A 19,835-nucleotide genomic window follows, 5' to 3' on the forward strand; every position below is an offset into this window, starting at 1 on the left:
TAAACTATTTATCCTTCTATCGAACACGAATGTTCCCTGGATCAAACGTCCTATTTTAATTATTTAATTACTTTATATTTATTTCTAACTGGTGCAGCGGAGCGCACGGGTACGGCTAGTCTTATATAAAGGGACTGTATACAGTATAACAACAAAACATTCTCTAGCGCCACATGTGGGGATAAGAAAACACTCTCTGGGTTCAGTTGTTTGATGAATTGACTTACAAGAAAATCTGTAGCATTAAGTGCTTAGGAGGTACAACGTAGAAGAGAAATTTTTTGTATTTTAGAAAATAAGGTTTCTTGTAATCTCATATGTTATAAGCAGGAACTACGCCATAGAAAATACACTACCACGTTATTTGTGTGGGAGTGTAGACGTAATGCACATGAAGATTTTCGACAAATGCTGTTTTATGTCGATTAGTGAAGAAATAATTACCTATATAATAATAATAATAATAATAATAATAATAATAATAATAATAATAATATACCGCCCCCCATTGAGGGTAGCCCTTACGGACTCAGTATATCCTCAAAAAAAATTATTATACATACGTAAACATAGATATTAAATTTTAAAGAAGGAAAACAAAGAAAAGGACGTGAAAAATTACAATTGCTATTAATGTGGCATCATGTGATTAATTAGGATTTGGAAGGATTTTTTTAACACAATTATCACAATGTCATCCCTCAGAGATGTTGGCAGAGCAAACTGCCGTCGAAAATCTTCGAAAAAAGCTAGTATACTCGTAGTCCCTCGAGCACCTATGAGCAAGCCGAATACCTCAACGTGAATTAAGGCATATTTCAGCTTGGAATAGTTGACTGTAGGCTCATAGATCGACTTCTTCTCAAGGTGGACCTCGGCTGACTGATGACATTCTACTTCAAAACGTATCTTGGAGTCCACAATGATGCCCTGTTTAGTGTGAGCATTGTACGCTAAAATATTTACTCGTCTCGTTGACCCATTTTCAGCTAGACAGGAGATTTCTTCTTCTACTATCCAGCCCTTATTTCTTAATGCGGCAGCAATTTCGGACCTTACAAGATGATGTCTGGAGTTCCTCAAGACCAATCCCTGTTCACAGAATCCCAAGACATGTGCTAAAGTTTCAATCTCTGGTCAGCCATGCTACTTAAAACGCACAATTTATAAATGAACTCTAATGTGTTTTGGATTGCTGATAGTGACTGTTATGCATATGCAGGAAACTAAGTGCAACTTACTTGAATTCATATTAAATTATTTCATAAAAATCAGCTACATCCATTTTATAAAATTTTACAGGAGAAACAAAAAAACTAATTTTAACAACGGATTTTTATAAACATTTTCGTTACTTTGGCACCATAAGTTACTACATAGAAAAACATATACTGAAAATCTGAATTTGCTAGCTTTCTGACATTTGGCGGAAATATATTTTTTATTTGGATTATAATAATTGGAGATTTATCCTTTGAAGAGGTGGAAAAATTCAAATATCTTGGAGCAGCAGTAACAAATATAAATGACACTCGGAAGGAAATTAAAGGCAGAATAAATATGGAAAATGTCTGCTTTATTCGATTGAGAAGCTTTTGTCATCTAGTCTACTGTCAGAAAACCTTAAAGTCAGAATTTATAAAATAGTTATATTACCGGTTGTTCTGTATGGTTGTGAAACTTGGACTCTCACTTTGAGAGAGGAATAGAGATTAAGGGTGTTTGAGAGTAAGGTTCTTAGGAAACTATGTTGATTAACAGTGATGAAATTACAGAAGAATGGAGAAAGTTACACAACTCTGAACTCCACGCATTGTATTCTTCACCTAACATAAGGAACATTAAATCCAGACGTTTGAGATGGGCAGGGCATGTAGCACGTATGGGCGAATCCACAAATGCATATGGAGTGTTAGTTGGGAGGCTGGAGGGAAAAGACCTTTGGGAAGGCCGAGACGTAGATGGGAGAATAATATTAAAATGGATTTTAGTGAGGTGGAATATGATGATAGAGACTGGATTGATCTTGCACAGGTTAGGGACCGATGGCGGGCTTATGTGAGGGCGGCAATGAACCTGCAGGTTCCTTAAAAGCCATTTGTAAGTAAGTAGCTGGTTCAGAACCCAAAATTTTGGATTTAGCGGTTTTTGCAATGTAGCATGAAATTATGCACAAAATGTCAATTATTATCATTTTAATTATGCTAACTATTTAATTATTTCAAGTGAAGAACATGTAGATAATACAGACTAGTTGAATACAAGTAATTAAATTTAATAAAAAGAAAAAAAAAACAAATTCATATCTTCAAGACTCTCTGCATACGTGGATGTAACTTACTCTACACCTAACCGTGAACTTCACCCTTTAATTTAAACGGAATGATACAAATTTTGCAACTTAACTCTTCACAGATCTACAGAAAAACTTACAGAGATATCAAATACAGTATTAACTCAATTTAAAAAAAAATTGAATGTAGCTGACTGATACTAGACAACACATATGTCTTGTGAGTAATTTTAAAATCCTTGGCACCACAGGACATGAAGGGCCAAGTTCGACTGACTGCTGGTCTCATGTCAACATGCCTCAGCAGAAGTGATCAATCACCTAAGCCAGTAATGTCAAAGCAAGCGCATTTTTCTGACCTAAACATTGTGTGCGGGCATAAAGCGCTAGGTATGGAAGGAGGAAGGGTTATGTATATGAATAAGCAGCCTGTTGGATTAAGAAGACAGTAATGTACAAACTTCTAACGGAACGTGAAATTTTGTCGTTATTTTTTATAAGGCTTCTTTCTGTTTAATATTATCTATATTGTTTGTAAAACAAGTATTTACACCAATTTCTTAATAAACGTTAATAACATAATAAAGATTTAAGAAGGAATATTCACATGAATTCTATAGTAGTACAACTATACTGTACTAAGTGAATGAATCACATCATTCATGAATTTATTTTATTGGGTTATTTTACGACGCTGTATCAACATCTAGGTTATTTAGCGTCTGAATGAAATGAAGATCATAATGCCGGTGAAATGAGTCCGGGGTCCAGCACCGAAAGTTACCCAGCATTTGCTCGTATTGGGTTGAGGGAAAACCCCGGAACAACCTCAACCAGGTAACTTGCCCCGACCGGGATTCGAACCCGGGCCACCTGGTTTCGCGGCCAGACGCGCTGACCGTTACTCCACAAGTGTGAACTCATTCATGAAGAAAATGATATCCAGAAGAAAGGGATTGAGATGACATGGTAAGTTGGAATTGTTATTGATGGTATCTTTAGCCTTATAAACGTAATAAATAAACTAATCGAAACACTATTACAGTACAAAGCAATGTTACCTATGTTATGTTTAACTGTAACTAATATTACATAACAAAACTGTTATCGCATTATGCTTTTAGGGTGATATTGGTGCGGAACTTCCTATCATCAGCATATTTGAATTATTTTCTCCAATTCTGCTGAAGCTATAGAGCTGACTTTTTTTACAAACATGGGCACATATCTTTTGTTTATGATGTAACAGTAGTTGCTTTGTTAATTCATTTCCTTACAAACATTTTCCAAGCGAATATTTTCAGAATTTGTAATACACTATCTTCAGTAATACGTATTTACGGTAAGTTTATATTATATTTACGAGAACATTGTTTCAGTACCTGTAAGGCTACTAAATAAATAGGCCTTTATCTGAAAATTTCAGTTTCTATTAAAGAAAAGTTGAGAAAATATTCCTTTTGAATAAAAAAAAAGCGAACTTGTGAAAAATTAGCATTAAAATTAAAACTTACATCCTTATAATGCAATTATACTTCTCAGAAAAATATAAAAATTAACATGGATACAGTTTTAATAAGTTCTCTTCCCTTTATCCATTGAATCAATGCTGGCCATCCCTGTATATGGCTCGACGAAGCGGTATATACTACCTTTTTCGTCTGTGTCATTCCTTTCCGCTGTAAAGCGCTCAGGCTATGGGCATGAGTTGACATGACTGTCCTAACTAATACTGGGCTAACTTGTTGCCAGTACCATGCGTCGCAGTCATTATAACTACATTGTACCAAACCGGATTTCGCTACTTGCTATAGCCCTCCAAATTCTTCAAGGCTACGAGGTGGTAACGTGTCCCATATACTAACAGAAATTCCATAAGAAAATTTCTCCTCTCATCAGAACTAATACCAGAGCTCATTCCATGTCTCTAATACAACGCATGACGAGAAAATGCAAGAAAATAAAGCTATAAACAGTAATACCATAAGCAACATGATAGAGGAATAAATTGTTACTAACATAAAAATGTAATGACGTAAAGCTAGGAACTTGGGGACTTGTGTGTCGTGTGCATGAGTAAGGTTACAGGTACAACGCACACAAACTCACACTGAAAGTGCTCAGCGACAGTTGTATGTACTAAGAAAGTGGGCACATCGAATAACAAGAAGACGGACGAAGAAACTGTGTCTTGTAGAAGCCAATGACATTCACAGAATTACAGGTAAACGGTCTTTTTGAGGAATTAGAAAATACATGTATTTGAATGGACATTATACAAGTCTGAAAATACGTTTTTTTTTTTTTTTTTTTTTTTTTTTTTTTTTTTTTTTTTTTTTTTTTTTTAGGTACAGAATTTCATGAAAGACTTCGGAGGAGGTACATCATTTTCTTCGAATGGAGAGTTCATATTCTGTAAGTTGTGCCACACATAATCTAGAAACGGTGAAAGATATTGCAGTCCCTTAAATCGGTGGAAAATTTGTCCATAGCCATGGATCAAGTCATAGAGGGACCTGTCCTAGTAGTGACACACATATTGAAAACTATTTTCGAGAAAAATTAATATATACTTATCTTTCTCAGATACGAGATCAGGTAGTAACTGCTGAAAATCGAACAGAAAACAGTGACAGTGAAAACATTTAGTATTTTAAGTTTGCTCCCGTCACTTCATGTGAAGTGCAAATAAGTTTTTCTCGTTTCAAATCATGTTTAACTAACAGACGAAGAAGTTATGTATTCGAAAATCGTAGTCATACACTGCAATAAAATGTACAGAGCAGAACAGTAAATCATATACATATATATATATATATATATATATATATATATATATATATATAATTTGAACTGGTAATGGAAATTACGGGAAAACGGCTGAACGAATTTTACTAAATGACCTCTCATTTTGAGCTTGGAGTCCAAAGTTTTTCAGAAAAATAGTAGTTTTCAGTGAAATGTCAATTTTCCTACATCATTTTCCTTTTTTCCAAAATCCATCTTTCGTCAGTTTTGAGAACTAATTAATTGCATTCACGGCCGACTTGATGTTCCCTTCGCTTTTTTGTAGGAGCGAAGCGAGCATCAAGTCGGCTGTGTTGTATTTCAGAATAAAACAAAACATACACTACAATAAACAATAGACTATTACACGAAGGCCATTACCTACAGGATTGCTGACATAGAGTTCAGATGGCTCAGATACTTTCACATCATAATGCAATCTTCATTTGTGTAATTTTTTGATAACGTATAAAAAATAATTATTTACAGGTCTGATTCTCTGGTCTGTAGTTTTTTGAGTACAGCTGTGTATTGGATATTAAGAACTACAAAACTTAAGAATGTTTGATGACATTATTACCATTAGAAATTATAGTTAATATAACACATAATGCTATACTGATGATATGAAAGTGAAACCTTTTGGAGCTTTATGTAAGTAGACGCAGAGAAAGAATATTTTATATTAAATCTTCATTTCTATGATTTACTGAGTAACGGCTAAATATAAACTTATGTTACTGAAAACTATAACATTTACGTAAGGTAACAATATTGTTATTAAAAATGAAATACTTTTATTGTTATTAATCAAGTGGTGTGGGCCTTTTTCATATATTATGTAATGGCAGTGTGATATAGATATTTATATGTCTGATTCTCTAATTTTCCTTGGTAGTAATTGAGTCATACTTCCTATTTTAGCTGCGTCTTTAAACTACATCAAAATTAATTTCATATTTCTTTGGTTTAATCGATTAGATTTGTGATCGCTGCCAAGCATATTTTGTTGCAGGGAAAATAGCAGGCCATTTCACTTCTTGCTATCGTGATGAGTAAGTTTATTTCCCGCAACCAGCAACGAATGAAACACTGAAACTGCTAACGATTTACGATGGACAATTTTATTTAGGGCGCATATATGATTCTACAACTCTGACATATCATTCGCCTCATTTTCCACATCTCAGCAATAGATTCCTCACAACAGCCTATATTACAGAAAATATACGGGATAACATTCATTGCTACACAAATTAATCCAGCAGTATTTGGTAGATCAGTATTGTCTGGAGGAAGCGCAAAAATTACAATTCCTAAGAAAAGACCAAAAGGTATTACTTACTGATAAAATAAGAGCCCACAAGATTTTGTAGTCTCTTGATCACCTCAGCAAGATCTCTTAGTGGGAAAAAGTGATTCTGCCCTCTACATTTTAGGGTAGTTCACGAAACATGCAGCAGCTATACCAAGATGCTAAGTCTTTTGTTCAAAGAATGACAAACCTTACATTTCCTTAACTTTCACCTACAATCCGCAATGACCTCAAATAGCTACTCCATTACTCCCACACGAAAAACCCACTGATCAACCTGACATTGTTACTTGCGATTTCGCATTGAAACTCAAGAACTGAAGACGGATAGGTTCAAGGAAAAGTATTTGGCAAAAAAGAAACATTCAGAGGGAGTATGTTTCACTATTATGGAAGCAAATAACTATCAAAATGTCTGGTATTCTTCATTGAAAATAAATCTCAACAATTTTTATTTGAACTTTTTTATGGACTTAGTTTGCAGCATTTGCTGCACAAGCCACTAGCTTCTATATATATATATATATATATATATATATATATATATATATATATATATATATAGAAACTAGTATATATAAAAAAATTGTACAACATTGTAAAAATTGTAGAAAATTACTAAATTGTAAAACTATAAAAATTTGTAAAAATTGTAATTGTAATAATGTAAAATGTAGACATGTTCCACATCTTAAAGCTTCATTGCTCATGTAAGATCTATGGAATAAAATAAATGAATGAATGAATGAATATGTTACAAAATTACCTACCATAATCTACTATCAATATGTTGTTCCTGCCAGAAACCACTTTTATAGCAGATCTGATTGTACCTCCATGATGGAAGCGGGAGTTTGACATTGAAGTCCGGTCGCTTAGCCACGAGCAAAGACACAAGTCCCCAAGTTCCAAGCTTTGCTAATAAGAATGTATGTACCACCTTCTTGATACTAATCTTTTATTAGGAAACATAGGAGAGGTGGTTCACAGGAGTTATTTGCAACACGTCGGAGGAATCGGAAGATTACTATTCGGATGAAGAAAACACCAGTCTCCAACAATGAACTTCACCGGGTAAACGACAACTTTATGCGAAGTTGTTCAGAATGTGTACGTGCAAATTGGCAGCATTTGTAACAGTGTCTATGGTTGCATGTTTAAATATTATTCGAGCTTAGACACGGGTTATTTTATTACTAATCCGAGTACGCCATCAGACGAGACCCCAATGGCATACGGAATTATCTGTCCTGATTGGATTTGCCCGATTCTCTGGTAACACTAAGGCCCAAAACCCAACAGATTCTATTCACCTCACAACTCCACTCTGTGTGTTGTATATCGAGCAGGATCAGTAACCAAATGACGTTATTAACATATGCTTTTCGATTTCTTTTTAGTGTAAATGTGAAACACGTATGACGGAAGTACAAGACCTGTTCTGTGACCTTATCATGTGCCGTGACTATCGCCAATGGGTATGGCGAGGGAAGATAGATTTTAGTCCAGGGATGAGACGATATTAGCTCCAGTCATGGTAGAAGAGCTCGACCTTGATCACGAGCGCATAGCTCATCCCCTACATAGCGTCGTAACGTAGACGTCAGGGATATACATGCACATGCAGTGAATAAAGGCAGCAATTATTACAATAACTTGCGTTACTAAATTTCTGGCTATGTAATAGGGCTAATTATTCAGTTATTTAATATACATGTACATATACAAACAAATCGCAAAGGGAAGGGTTTTTTAGGAAAAAAAAGAGAAATACGAAAAGTTAATTGTATGGAACCATTTTCTTGTTAACAGCAATTATTTATAATGTAAATACTTCACTTAATGGTTAGGAGAAACTAATAGGGTCTACCTGCTCGACGTGTGTGATCTCTAAGTACTTTGAGTATTTATTGAAAAAATAATAATGACAATATTGATTGAAATAGAGTATATTGATTGTGTGATTGTGAAAATGTAGTCTTTACTCTCCAGTCGTGATTATGTAATGAGTTTTCTTAGAGTGATATGTGAGATGCACGTAACACGAAAAAAACAAATTGATTAAATTAAGATATTCAGAGCCATCGTAATTTTTGGGGTCAATCATTTAAGGGGATAGGTATGACTTTTAAAACTTCCACAATTTCGGCCAAAATTTGTGAAATTTAAACTATATAAACAGATCTATAATAATATCATCTGTACAAAATTATGTGCAATTAGGTCTAATAGTTTAGAAATTATATTTTTAAGTATATTTTATATTGACGTTACTAAAAAAGCTCCTTGCATCAAAGTTTTGAAAATGTTTAGTTCATATTTGAGAAAAAACCTGATAATAGTTATTGAAATAAAAGTGAATTGGCTTTTTGAGCTTAGTAATAGTATAAGTTAAAGTGCAATCAAAGATGAAATATTATTTCTAAATTAAAGAAACACGTAGTCTAATAAAAGTAAATATCCAGAAACAAGCAACAAACAAAACATCAATAATATATTTAAAATAAAGAAATAAAAGGAATCTAGATACTATCTGCTGACCCAAATGTAAATTAATTTACCTTCGATGTCAATTCCGAAATGAATTTATTTCTCTTTTCTCCTGAATAATGAGTATATTTTTTTCATGTTGCGTCTCATAATGCCGTTTTATGTTGCTTTTTTTTCTTTTGAAAAGGATATATTTTTTACACAACAAACACTGGACTTCATCACCATGTTCGAAGCAAAAAATATTGTATCTTCCACTCTTCCTTGAAAGCTTTAAGCGCTTCCTTTCCGTCATGATGCGTTGTTTTCTAAGATCTGTACATCCTTTAGCAATGTTTACAGGTAAAAGAGCTCCGCGCGCGCGCAGCGGGCATAAAATAGCTCTCGCCCGCAAATATTAGTCACCATCACAAGACTGTTTTAGTCTGAGATGAACGTCCGTGTCTAGATTCGTATGATATTAACCATCATGAAATAAACTCTCTTTCTGATAGCTCATTCTTTCTCTTCTACATACAAAGAAATACCATATAAAATTACACACAAAGAAATACGAGTAATCATATTTAAAATACTATAGGAGCAATTCTCGTTAAAAGCTACACAAACGTGATTAAATAGTTCTACGTTCTTTACATTGAGTTAAAATACTCTCCAATATTTTATAATGACTATTACACTTTTACTACGTCATACTACTTTTGACCAATAAAACGGTACGAAAGGACGCCTTTCAACAAATCATGGGTGTTATCGCACAATTTTATCGCGTCCCTAGCATTTGTTTAATATTATCGCTTCCCTAGCATTTGTTTGCTTTTATCACTGCCCTAGCATTTGTTTCTTTGTTTGCCAACATTTCAAACTGCACTGGTCTGGACGTAAAAAAAACAAACAAACAAACAAAAGAAAACAAAAGAAAAAAAAAACAGAAAATTACAAACCACTCCAGTCGATGCACAGCAGTTTCAAATATGACTCGCATTGGCATTCAAGAACAAGAATTCATAACCATCACTGGTCATAGCTATGCATCTTCCTTGAAACCCTATTTACAAATAAATGAAGAACACTATTCGGAAATCCTGAATAAGTTGAGGAATACACCATATACATCAACGAGTTCACTTCTTTTACGCACACGTCCAATATGTCATCAACTGAAGTACGAATCACTAAAAAATTCAAATTTGAAAATTGTACATTCAATAATTATTGTTCCTTTTAAAATTATTCATGTTTATTTTTTATTTCATCATCGTTAATTAAAACTTTTCTTGTTTATTTCATCATCCCTAATTAAAACATTAAGCAACGAGCTTTAGCTTTTCTCAAAACATGGCGGCAGGCGTAAGCGTCAATTTGTCCCGATTCTATAAACATCTGTGCAGCATCGCTTGTAGGGATTTGGTAATAAATTATGAATTAATTACTAAGAGATAACACAATTTCTAATTTAAGAAACAAAGCCATCATAATTTTTGCTATACAAGTTAGCCGTTTGAATACATCTGAACGCCGGGAAAGATACTTAGCTTATTATTTTATGGTAGACAATACAATGGTTTCTCATGCTACATTAGCTACAGTAAACTATTGCCTTCAAGGATGTTGAATGAAAGAAGGGAGTCAAGATCTTGACATCAGAAATATGAACCGTGACACTTGCATTAACAGATTTTACTTATATTTAAGTACTCGCATTTCTTTTGCATCGTTCTTCTTTCACCGCAAATAATTCAAAAGTCCAGCAAGACCCCATGTTTATAGGAAAATCAACCAGAGAAGAGGACCTAAAAATTCATCTTTGTCCTGTTTTTATCTAGAACCTAATCTTCGTAAGGAAATACAAACTATAAAAGTGCAATTAACAGACTAGTTTATTAACTACATCATTTCTGACAACGAGTCATGGGCAGGAAAAATATACGAAAAAAGATGATATTATGAATTTGACTTCAATATTTCATAATTTTACGGAACCAGCTTGGATCTCACTAAACGAAGAAAAGTATTACCAGTAAATCAAATGTAGAAAAAACTTAATTATGGATTGTATTAAAGCCGACATTTTCATTGTGAGGCTATAAAATGGAGTCAATAAAAGATAATGTTTATGAAACTGAAGCTTACTGTTAGTCTATACGGCAAGTTATTGTTATTTTTTTTTTACATTAAGACTTACCATTGTAAGTTGAATGGCGGAGACGTTGATGGGAAGATGATATTAAAATGTATTTGAGGGTGGTGGGATATGATGGTAGAGGTTCGATTAATCTTGCTCAGGATAGGGACCGTCGGCGCGCTTATGTGAGGGCGGCAATGAACCTCCGGGTTCTTTAAAAGCCATAACTACATAAGTAAGACTTACCAGTACTGTTAATTTGGGTTTGATTTCGCTAAAGTACGGTGAATATACTAAGCTAATTTTTTTAGTGAAGGGCGTAATATTAGTTTCGGAAATATTTATTTTCATGCAGTTCCTATCACACCATCTTACGGTGCAACCTATGTCTCTAGAAAGAGAATGGCGCTCAGCAATATTTCTGATAGTGCAGAAGGTGGTTGCACAAACTTTATGCACCACATTCTGTCCCACTTCCATCTTCAGAATTTGAAGTCTCCCGTCACCATGTCCCAGTTGAAATTCGAATCATCACTGACATATGTTTGATTACCATTCTCTCAAAGCACTAACACATAAGCATTTGAGATGCACTATTTCTTGTAAATAGAACTCGCCACCGACTATAACATGCACCTCAGTTTTGAAGGTGAAAACTTTACTGAAATGTGTACAGTAGTGGCAAAAAAAAAAAAACCGGAACGATCCTTATGGCTGATTTCAGAGCCTTGTTCACTCCAGAGCACGATAGACTGGTAACTAAGACTTTCGTGGTTCGAATCCTCCCTGGGAAAGAAACATTTTTTGTTCCTTATTCAAATTTATTCCTAAACGTTTCGATTGCAGCAATATTTTACTAGTTAATTAACTTATTCCCAGAACATGAATTTTACCAGCTTATTTTCTAATGGCTTTCGACAGGGGCTACGTCAGCAGTCGAAACTACAACAATTTCAATAGATTACTCGCTATCTTGTGAATGCGGGAGTGGCATGCACAGTGGCTCATTTCGGGGACTTTGATTATTCAGTCGGTCCAGTTTTTTGTGCCGCTACTGTATATATTATAATCTAGTAAATATAGTAAATTCTGTGCTCCTTGTAAGAGATCCTATACATTTATGTAGTGACATGTATATGAGCTGCTACACTTCTCTTCATAAGGATAAAGTAATTTTTTGTGGATTAGTAAAATGAAACATTTTACATAATTAATTATCTTTAATATATTTCAAACCTTGAAAATAATTTCCGACACTCTTTAGCAAAATGGAGTTCGTTCTTCTGCATTTGAAATTTTTGAGGACAAAGGAGCAACTGTTCACAAAATTAGAATAAAGCAAATATTATAATTTCTTAATAATTCAAAATAAATATAGTGTTTCTGTGTTTAATGTTAGGCCTATATTTAAATAGTGTGACAGAATGGGAATATTAATAAGTTATTTGAAAATTTTAGTGTTATCTTCTGATTAAGGTAGGCTAAACAAATAACACAGGCAACTAGACTTCTCAATATAGAACAATTTGAAAACTGAAGCTATATCTACAAATTATTTTTTAATGACTTTATACTTCAGACTTGACTTCACGCAGGTATTCATGAAAAGTTACATTGTCTATTATAAACACAATATACTGTATATACATTGCTTAAGACATTAAATATTATAAAACCCAAAGCTACGTTGTGTATATCCACAGCTATGTCAAATTAACGTATATTTCAAAATTCTACATAAAACAGGATTTTTATACAGTATTGAAGAACTTTATTGTTGAAGATGTGAACAACAGCTGATTTTACAAAAGAAATTGTTTTCTTCACAAACACTATTTATCAATAATGATTTAGCCTACTTAATATATAATAAAGAAAAAGTTACATAAATAATTTAATTTATGTAGGCCTATACAAGGGAATGAATTGCTCAAATTAAATGACAAATAAACTTTCCGACAAATCCTTCAGTACATCTTCATCTAATTATGACACATTTTATCAGCAGTAAGAGTGAAAGACTTCTGGTCACTTGCATGTTCTCTCGGTTCTTCACCTTACTCTTTGGCTTTGTGTGTCCATGTTGGTAGAAGGTAACATTACCTTCTGGTCTGTATCAGCACTCACTTTACTTACCAATTCTGTAATATCATGAATTGGTCTTTGGCATAAGCTGAGTTGGAATGGCTGTGATGTCTTTGCTGGTTTGTTGCAGTTCATATCTTCTGTAAATCTAGAAGATAATAATTCAGCAGCAGAATTTATATCTGTAATAGGGATCATGGCGGGTTTATGTTTTTTCTTAGCTGGAGAACTGGAGTTGTCTATAATAATATTCCTTTTACGTGTTTCTGTAGTTCCATTATTCTGTTGTTGGTAATCAGTGGTAACACACAACGTTGTAGACCATATGGGTGGCAGCGGTCCTATGCCTTTCACGTCATTTGATGATAATTGGAAAAGTTTGCGTAACCTTGGGTCTTTAAGGACATGTGGATCTGCTTTATTCACTTTTAATCCAGAAAAGTTCGGTGGTGGTATTGTGATGGCCACTAACTTGTACGGAATGGGTGGATGAGAATGTAATGAAGCATCTATTTCATTGGCAGGTTTATGATAGGGTACAGGATTGAACGGAAGTCCCATGCTTTCTCTCAATTCTCTAAGGTCACTGTCATCATTTATTTCTTTTCCATTAGTAGTACTGTTGTAAATACTAATTTTTTTACGTCTGTTCTTACAGATCTTAGTCCTGTTTTTCGATGAACGTCTTTCAGTCTGAGTGCAGCAGGAGCTGGAAGACATTGCTGCTGAGGCTGTGATTGTATTCTTACTACGATCTCGTGAAGCAAGTCTGAGATCTCTGTCTTGCATTATTGACACTTGTTTCTCGGCATCAACACGTTCTGCTAATTGGGAATTCGTTGTAGAACTTCCTTTGAAGACAGTATTAATATTCCTTGTTTGGAGTTTAATAACAGAAAAAATTCTGTTTACAGACTCACTGGTTTCTTTATGCTTAGATGAATTTAATGATGACGTTTCACTGGAAAAGTTCTTGAGAACATTTACCAAACTCGCATCCTCTTCATCACTCCAATACGAATGCCTTTCATCAATAACTTTCTTTTCCTCTCTATCATGGATTCTATTTAATTTAGTCTCCTTGGGATGTGTTATGATATTTGAGGTTGTTGCTTCTTTCTGTTTTTGTTGAATCCTCAGGAGATGTTCTCTTTGTTTCTTAAGCAGGTTCAGAGGTAAGAAGTTATTTTCTGACCGTCCACCTTCGTAACACTCTTGTGAGACTATTATGGGCTGTGCATAGGAAGATGTAATTTGTTTATTGTTTTTCGTCTCAGGTTCTATATTTTTCACTTTCATACCTTCTAAATCATGAACCTTCTCGTTATTAGATTCTCGAAGATCTTCCACGTCCCCTGGCTGAATGACGAAGAAATTTTCATACTGATTTTGTGAATCACATTCGGGTGAAGAAGGCATTGGTGTACGAGAACCTCCTCCTCCAGAGACTGACAAGTCATACTTGTTTGGAGAACGAACGTCTTCCCTGAACATTGTGTTCTGCATTAAACGTTGTGAAGAAATTGGGTCTTCTATTTGAAGAAGCGATGGTATTCTTTTCTTCCCGACAGAAGTGCTGATATTATTGTTAGCACCTTTAATTTCTTTTGAAGCTGTTTTCTCATGTGTATCCAATAAGGATTGCATATTTTTATTATGGGCCTTATGACTGGATTTACAACGATCTCCTGCCAAACATCCAAGTCCAGTGTGATAAAACTTGCATGGAGATTCTGAATGCAGGTATAAACACTTTTCCTTCTTCGAGCAAGTGCCTGCAGCATAATATTTACACAACTTCATTTTTATTTTACATCTCTTGATGTTATTTCGAGAGTCATCATGATGACGATTCTTTTCCAATCGTCTCTTTTTCTCACTCAATTCTGTGTGTCCTAGTATGTGACTTTTCTTATAGTGTCTTCGTATTGCAGGAGGTGGAGAAACACAACTACCAGTAATGCTACTGGATTCAACATTGTCTTTACCAAATTTAATCTGATAACGAGGATTGTTAACTAGTGGACGATTTGCACGATCAGTTGTTTTGCTTTCATAACGGGGCAAATAATTATGACCACTGCATATAATGGAAGATGTATCTCGAACAGACAATAGTTTATCATCGTTAACTGCCTCGTCTTCATTGAAATGACTGACATCGCTTTCTGTTTTTTTAGATATGCTTTTGTCAGTCTTTCGCTTCATTTTCTTCGACATTAAAACAGTTTCAATTCCTTCAACATGCTTACTGTGTCTTTTTCTTTCGTATGTCTTGGGAAAATCCATGTGTTTTTTAATATCACGATCAGTTGCTTTGCTTTCATAACGGGGCAAATAATTATGACCACTCCATATAATGGAAGATGCATCTCGAAGAGACAATAGTTTATCATCGTTAACTGCCTCGTTTTCATTGAAATGACTGACATCGCTTTCTATTTTTTTAGATATGCTTTTGTCAGTCTTTCGCTTCATTTTCTTCGACATTAAAACACTTTCAATTCCCTCAACATGCTTACTGTGTCTTTTTCTTTCGTGTGTCTTGGGAAAATCCATGTGTTTTGTAATATCTCGTCCATGTGGCATTGATGTTTTCTTGTCATAGTCAAACGTACGCTTTGTAATATCCTCTTCTATTAACGTATCTCGGTGTCTAGCGTCACGGGTGCAACAAGAGGGCAGTCCTCTTGGGATGGAAGTAGTGTATTTTGATTTCAACCGTCGTGAATGTGAGGTTATGTTCTGATTATCATGCACTTCTACAGAAGCAACTGGCACACTAAGTGTACTGCGATGCTTTCTTCTGGCAAACGGTCCTATGTTTCTGTCACGTGCATCAGGTTTTCTTACGCTTACGTCATCATTTGAAATAACACCTTTTATTTCACCTTCTTCAAGGTCATCTCTTTGAATACTCATATCATGAGTTCCATGGGGTACAGCAAGGGTCTTATTATTGGCAAGAGCCATTTGCATTGCCTTTGCCCGAATACCTAGTTGGAAACCCAAATAGAAATAAATAAATAATTACGTTTATTAATATGAATTACACTATACCTAAATGCTACTGGTAAACAACATACGAACTGCAGTACAAACATATTGTTCATGATAACGTTATTGGATCTGATTTACTGTTGGTGAAACATCGATTTTCATATTCGTACATTATTAATTCCATTGTATTAATGGTCATTACCATAGGTAGGAAGATCGTACCAAAGCAACAGATTCAGTTGAGTGCAGCGAGGGGTATATATCTCACACGCTTCTCGCTCTTTTCCCGCTCGTTACAGACGATACACAGTATGTTCACATAAACAACGGATAGTGGCATTCTGTGGAGCTGTGTACAGTCGTCAATAGTTTGAAGAATATTATTACTTTATATTAATATGTTAGGTTCTAAAGAAAGTGAGCTATTTTGTTATTATTGTATTATTTGGGTAATGTGGATATTAAGCATGATTCCAAAAAAGTAAACTCATCTCTTACTAAATAATTATGGAAACATGAGTGTGTAACACTTTTTCCCGAATTATTCATTAAATGTTGACGTCTTGTGCTGCTATGCATTCGGTTGCGTTACAGTCCAAGTTAAACATACGCATTACCATACAAACTTCATAGGTGTCATTACAATAGAAATGAAAAATTGTCTTGAAAATAATTATGGGTTTAATATTATGTGCCACCTACGAGATACACTATTAGATTCACAAAGTAGTTGTTCAGCTGATGATAGCAAGAAATACTCTATCATATTTCAGATTTCCTCCAGCAACGCCATGTGACGTAGAACGAACATTTTCAGAATAAAAATATTGTTTTTCTTTTTTCCCGAACATAAAATGAACTGTTTCTTTTGATTAAATGAAAATGTTAATTGTTATTTGTTATAATGAGACTAGAATCATAATTGTATAATTTATTTATTATTTTTATATGTATGGCTAAATTATTATAGATCGGGAATTACGTAGTTTATAATTACAAGTTATTGTTTATTTATATTATTCGTTTATTATTTCCTTTTTATAAGGTCGAGGACGATTGGAGCACATGTTTGGTTACCATCCGGTTGTACGTGTTTGTCCTTCTGGTTCACTGACATTGAGAGTTGCGTTAATACTCTTCATCAGTAGAGTTATAGTCCAAGCTCACTCAACTTAACACTTTTGGTACTAATTTCCTAGCTCTGCTAATAACCTAACAAATAAGATGCATCAACATGGAGTAATAACTCTCCTCCTTCTCCTCCTCCTCCATGACGGCAATGTCTCTGTTTTCCCTAGTGTCGATAAAAATTTTCCCGTTCTAACAAAAACCGTCTTTTTATTTACTATCTAACTGATGCCCACTTAATATAAAATACAAGCTTGTATAAGACATTCAGATTCAACAAACGAAAATGCTTTTTAATTCAGTAACAATCTTATTAGGCCTAATTGTGAGGAATGGGATACAAATAATTGTGTAGGCATACATATTCATAAACAACAGTAACTGTATAAATAAGTACCGTAGGTAATCATATATTAAATTAGTTTACCTTACCCGGATTAATTATTCAATAATTGTATAGCCGTCCAGAACAAGGTTGTAACCAGCAATTACGAAATTCTTCAAAAAGTGTAGAAAAACAGATTGTACTGTACATACTTTTCATTTTTTTTAGCAAGGTTGACAATCAGACATGTGTGCAGATTTTAATACGGGAACAAGCATTACACATAGCGCATCATTAACAACCGTTATTCACGAAAAAGTCTAGTTGTGAGAAATGAGGGTTACAACCTTGTTCTGGGCGGCTATTCAATTACTATTTCATAGTTTCATAATTGAAAGTATTATGATGTGAAGGAAGGGGTCTAAAAATATATCACACAAATTTATGTTAGCGAGAAGAAAGCAGTTGTAATTGGCTTCTTAAAATGATTGTAGGCTTATTCAGAATATTGCGTTGTAATCAAAAAGTATATTGACGAATACCTATACATGGCTAAATTATATCATGCACTATTTCCAAAACAAGACAGTTAAATATAATTAAAAAATAACTGGCCCTAGACTCAAATATCTATAGCACTCAACTATTTTGTCTTTAAATATAGCCTAGTATGGGTTACTTATTGGGTTATTTTACGACGCTGTATCAACAACTCGGTCATTTAGCGTCTGAATGACATGAAGGTGATAATACCGGTGAAATGAGTTACCCAGCATTTGCTCGTATGGGGTTGGGGCCTAGTATGGTATTGGTAAACAGTATAACTCTTCAAATTAATATTAGCTTCTAAAATGTAAAATTTAGTTCATAAATAAGTGCTATTGAAAAGTAGTACCAGTATATTATAGTCTTTGTAATTATAGATGGGTAAACAGCGTAAAAATTCCTAAGGATAACCATTTTCAACAGTATAAATAAAAGAGAAATAGTGTTTTGTTGTGAAATATAATGCCTACTATTCTGACTGCTTGAGCCACGGGAAATACATCAATATGCACTGTAAGCATATTGTGCTTATTCTAGAATTCCCTTAATAATGGCGAAAGCAACTCAGAGAAATCAGACTGTGTACGCTGAGTGAATCTCCCACAACCTTTATCTCTGGCTTTAGCCATTCATAATATGGCAATTAAAGGCATACAAAATATATCTTATAATTACAACACCAATATCTAAATTTTTAAATGCACTGAAAAGCAAATTATAGTTATGAGATTTCTAGAAATATTGATTACCAGTTGGATAAACGTATGATTCTTCTTTTTAAATGTTTAAATGTATTTTTATTCGAATTATCTTAGCCTTCTTTATCGCCACTTCTTTCAATAAGAACGTTAGGATAATGAAAACGCTTTCGTATAACCATAGTAATGAATTGAAGAGTCAACAATTCAGTACATTTTTAAGAATCCTTCAAATAATGCACAACACTTTCGCAGTCTTCTTAATTATTACGTGAAGTATACAAATATTAATTATACATATTAATGCTATGTTCATGATATGAAAGTGGGGTTATGTAAGTAGATATAGAGTAGTACATTATGCAACGAGAATATGATAGTAATTAAGACGCGAGGATGTTTATGAAACGAGCGCAGGTTTCATACGACTTTTTATGCTCGACCATATTTCTAACTTCTAATTATTGATAACTATTCATGTTATTCTTATGTGAATGGGAAGGGAACTGACCTTGTGCAATCTCGTAAATTGTGAGATGTGCGCAGACGCGAAAGTATTGATTTTTTCCCCGCAACGAATGTCGACGACCTTGATAGGCCTATAATCTCGTTAAACTTGATATAACCTTGAAATTGAATTCGACATTGAAAAACGAGATGACAAATTGAATTTATATGAATATTATTTAAAATTAACGCTAATTATTATAGTAACAGAACATAACCTTCTGCGACAGTATTGGATTTCCAGCCTCCGTGACGTTTCCCTCGTTGTCTCCAACAATGAACTTCATCGGGTAAACGACAACTTTATGAGAAGATGTTAAGAATATGTACGTGCAAATTGGCAGCATTAGTAGCAGTGTCTATGGTAAGTGTCGATGTTGCATGTTTAAATATTATCCGATCTTAGACAGGGGTTATTTTATTACCAATCCTAGTACGGCATCAGGAGAGACCCCAATGGCATACGGAATTATCTGTCCTGATTGGATCTGCCCGATTCTCTGGTAACACTAAGGCCCAAAACCCAACAGATTCTA

At 34.2% G+C, this 19,835-nt stretch overlaps 1 protein-coding gene across 1 annotated transcript in view; it reads right to left on the reverse strand.

Annotated features, from left to right (window-relative positions):
* Window positions 1-19,835, reverse strand: part of tei (teiresias) — a 1,182,397-nt gene that overhangs the window by 225,923 nt on the left and 936,639 nt on the right. The window lies entirely within an intron of this gene.

The sequence above is a fragment of the Periplaneta americana genome, chromosome 3, assembly GCF_040183065.1.
Source record: "Periplaneta americana isolate PAMFEO1 chromosome 3, P.americana_PAMFEO1_priV1, whole genome shotgun sequence".
Classification (NCBI taxonomy): Eukaryota; Metazoa; Arthropoda; class Insecta; order Blattodea; family Blattidae; genus Periplaneta; species Periplaneta americana.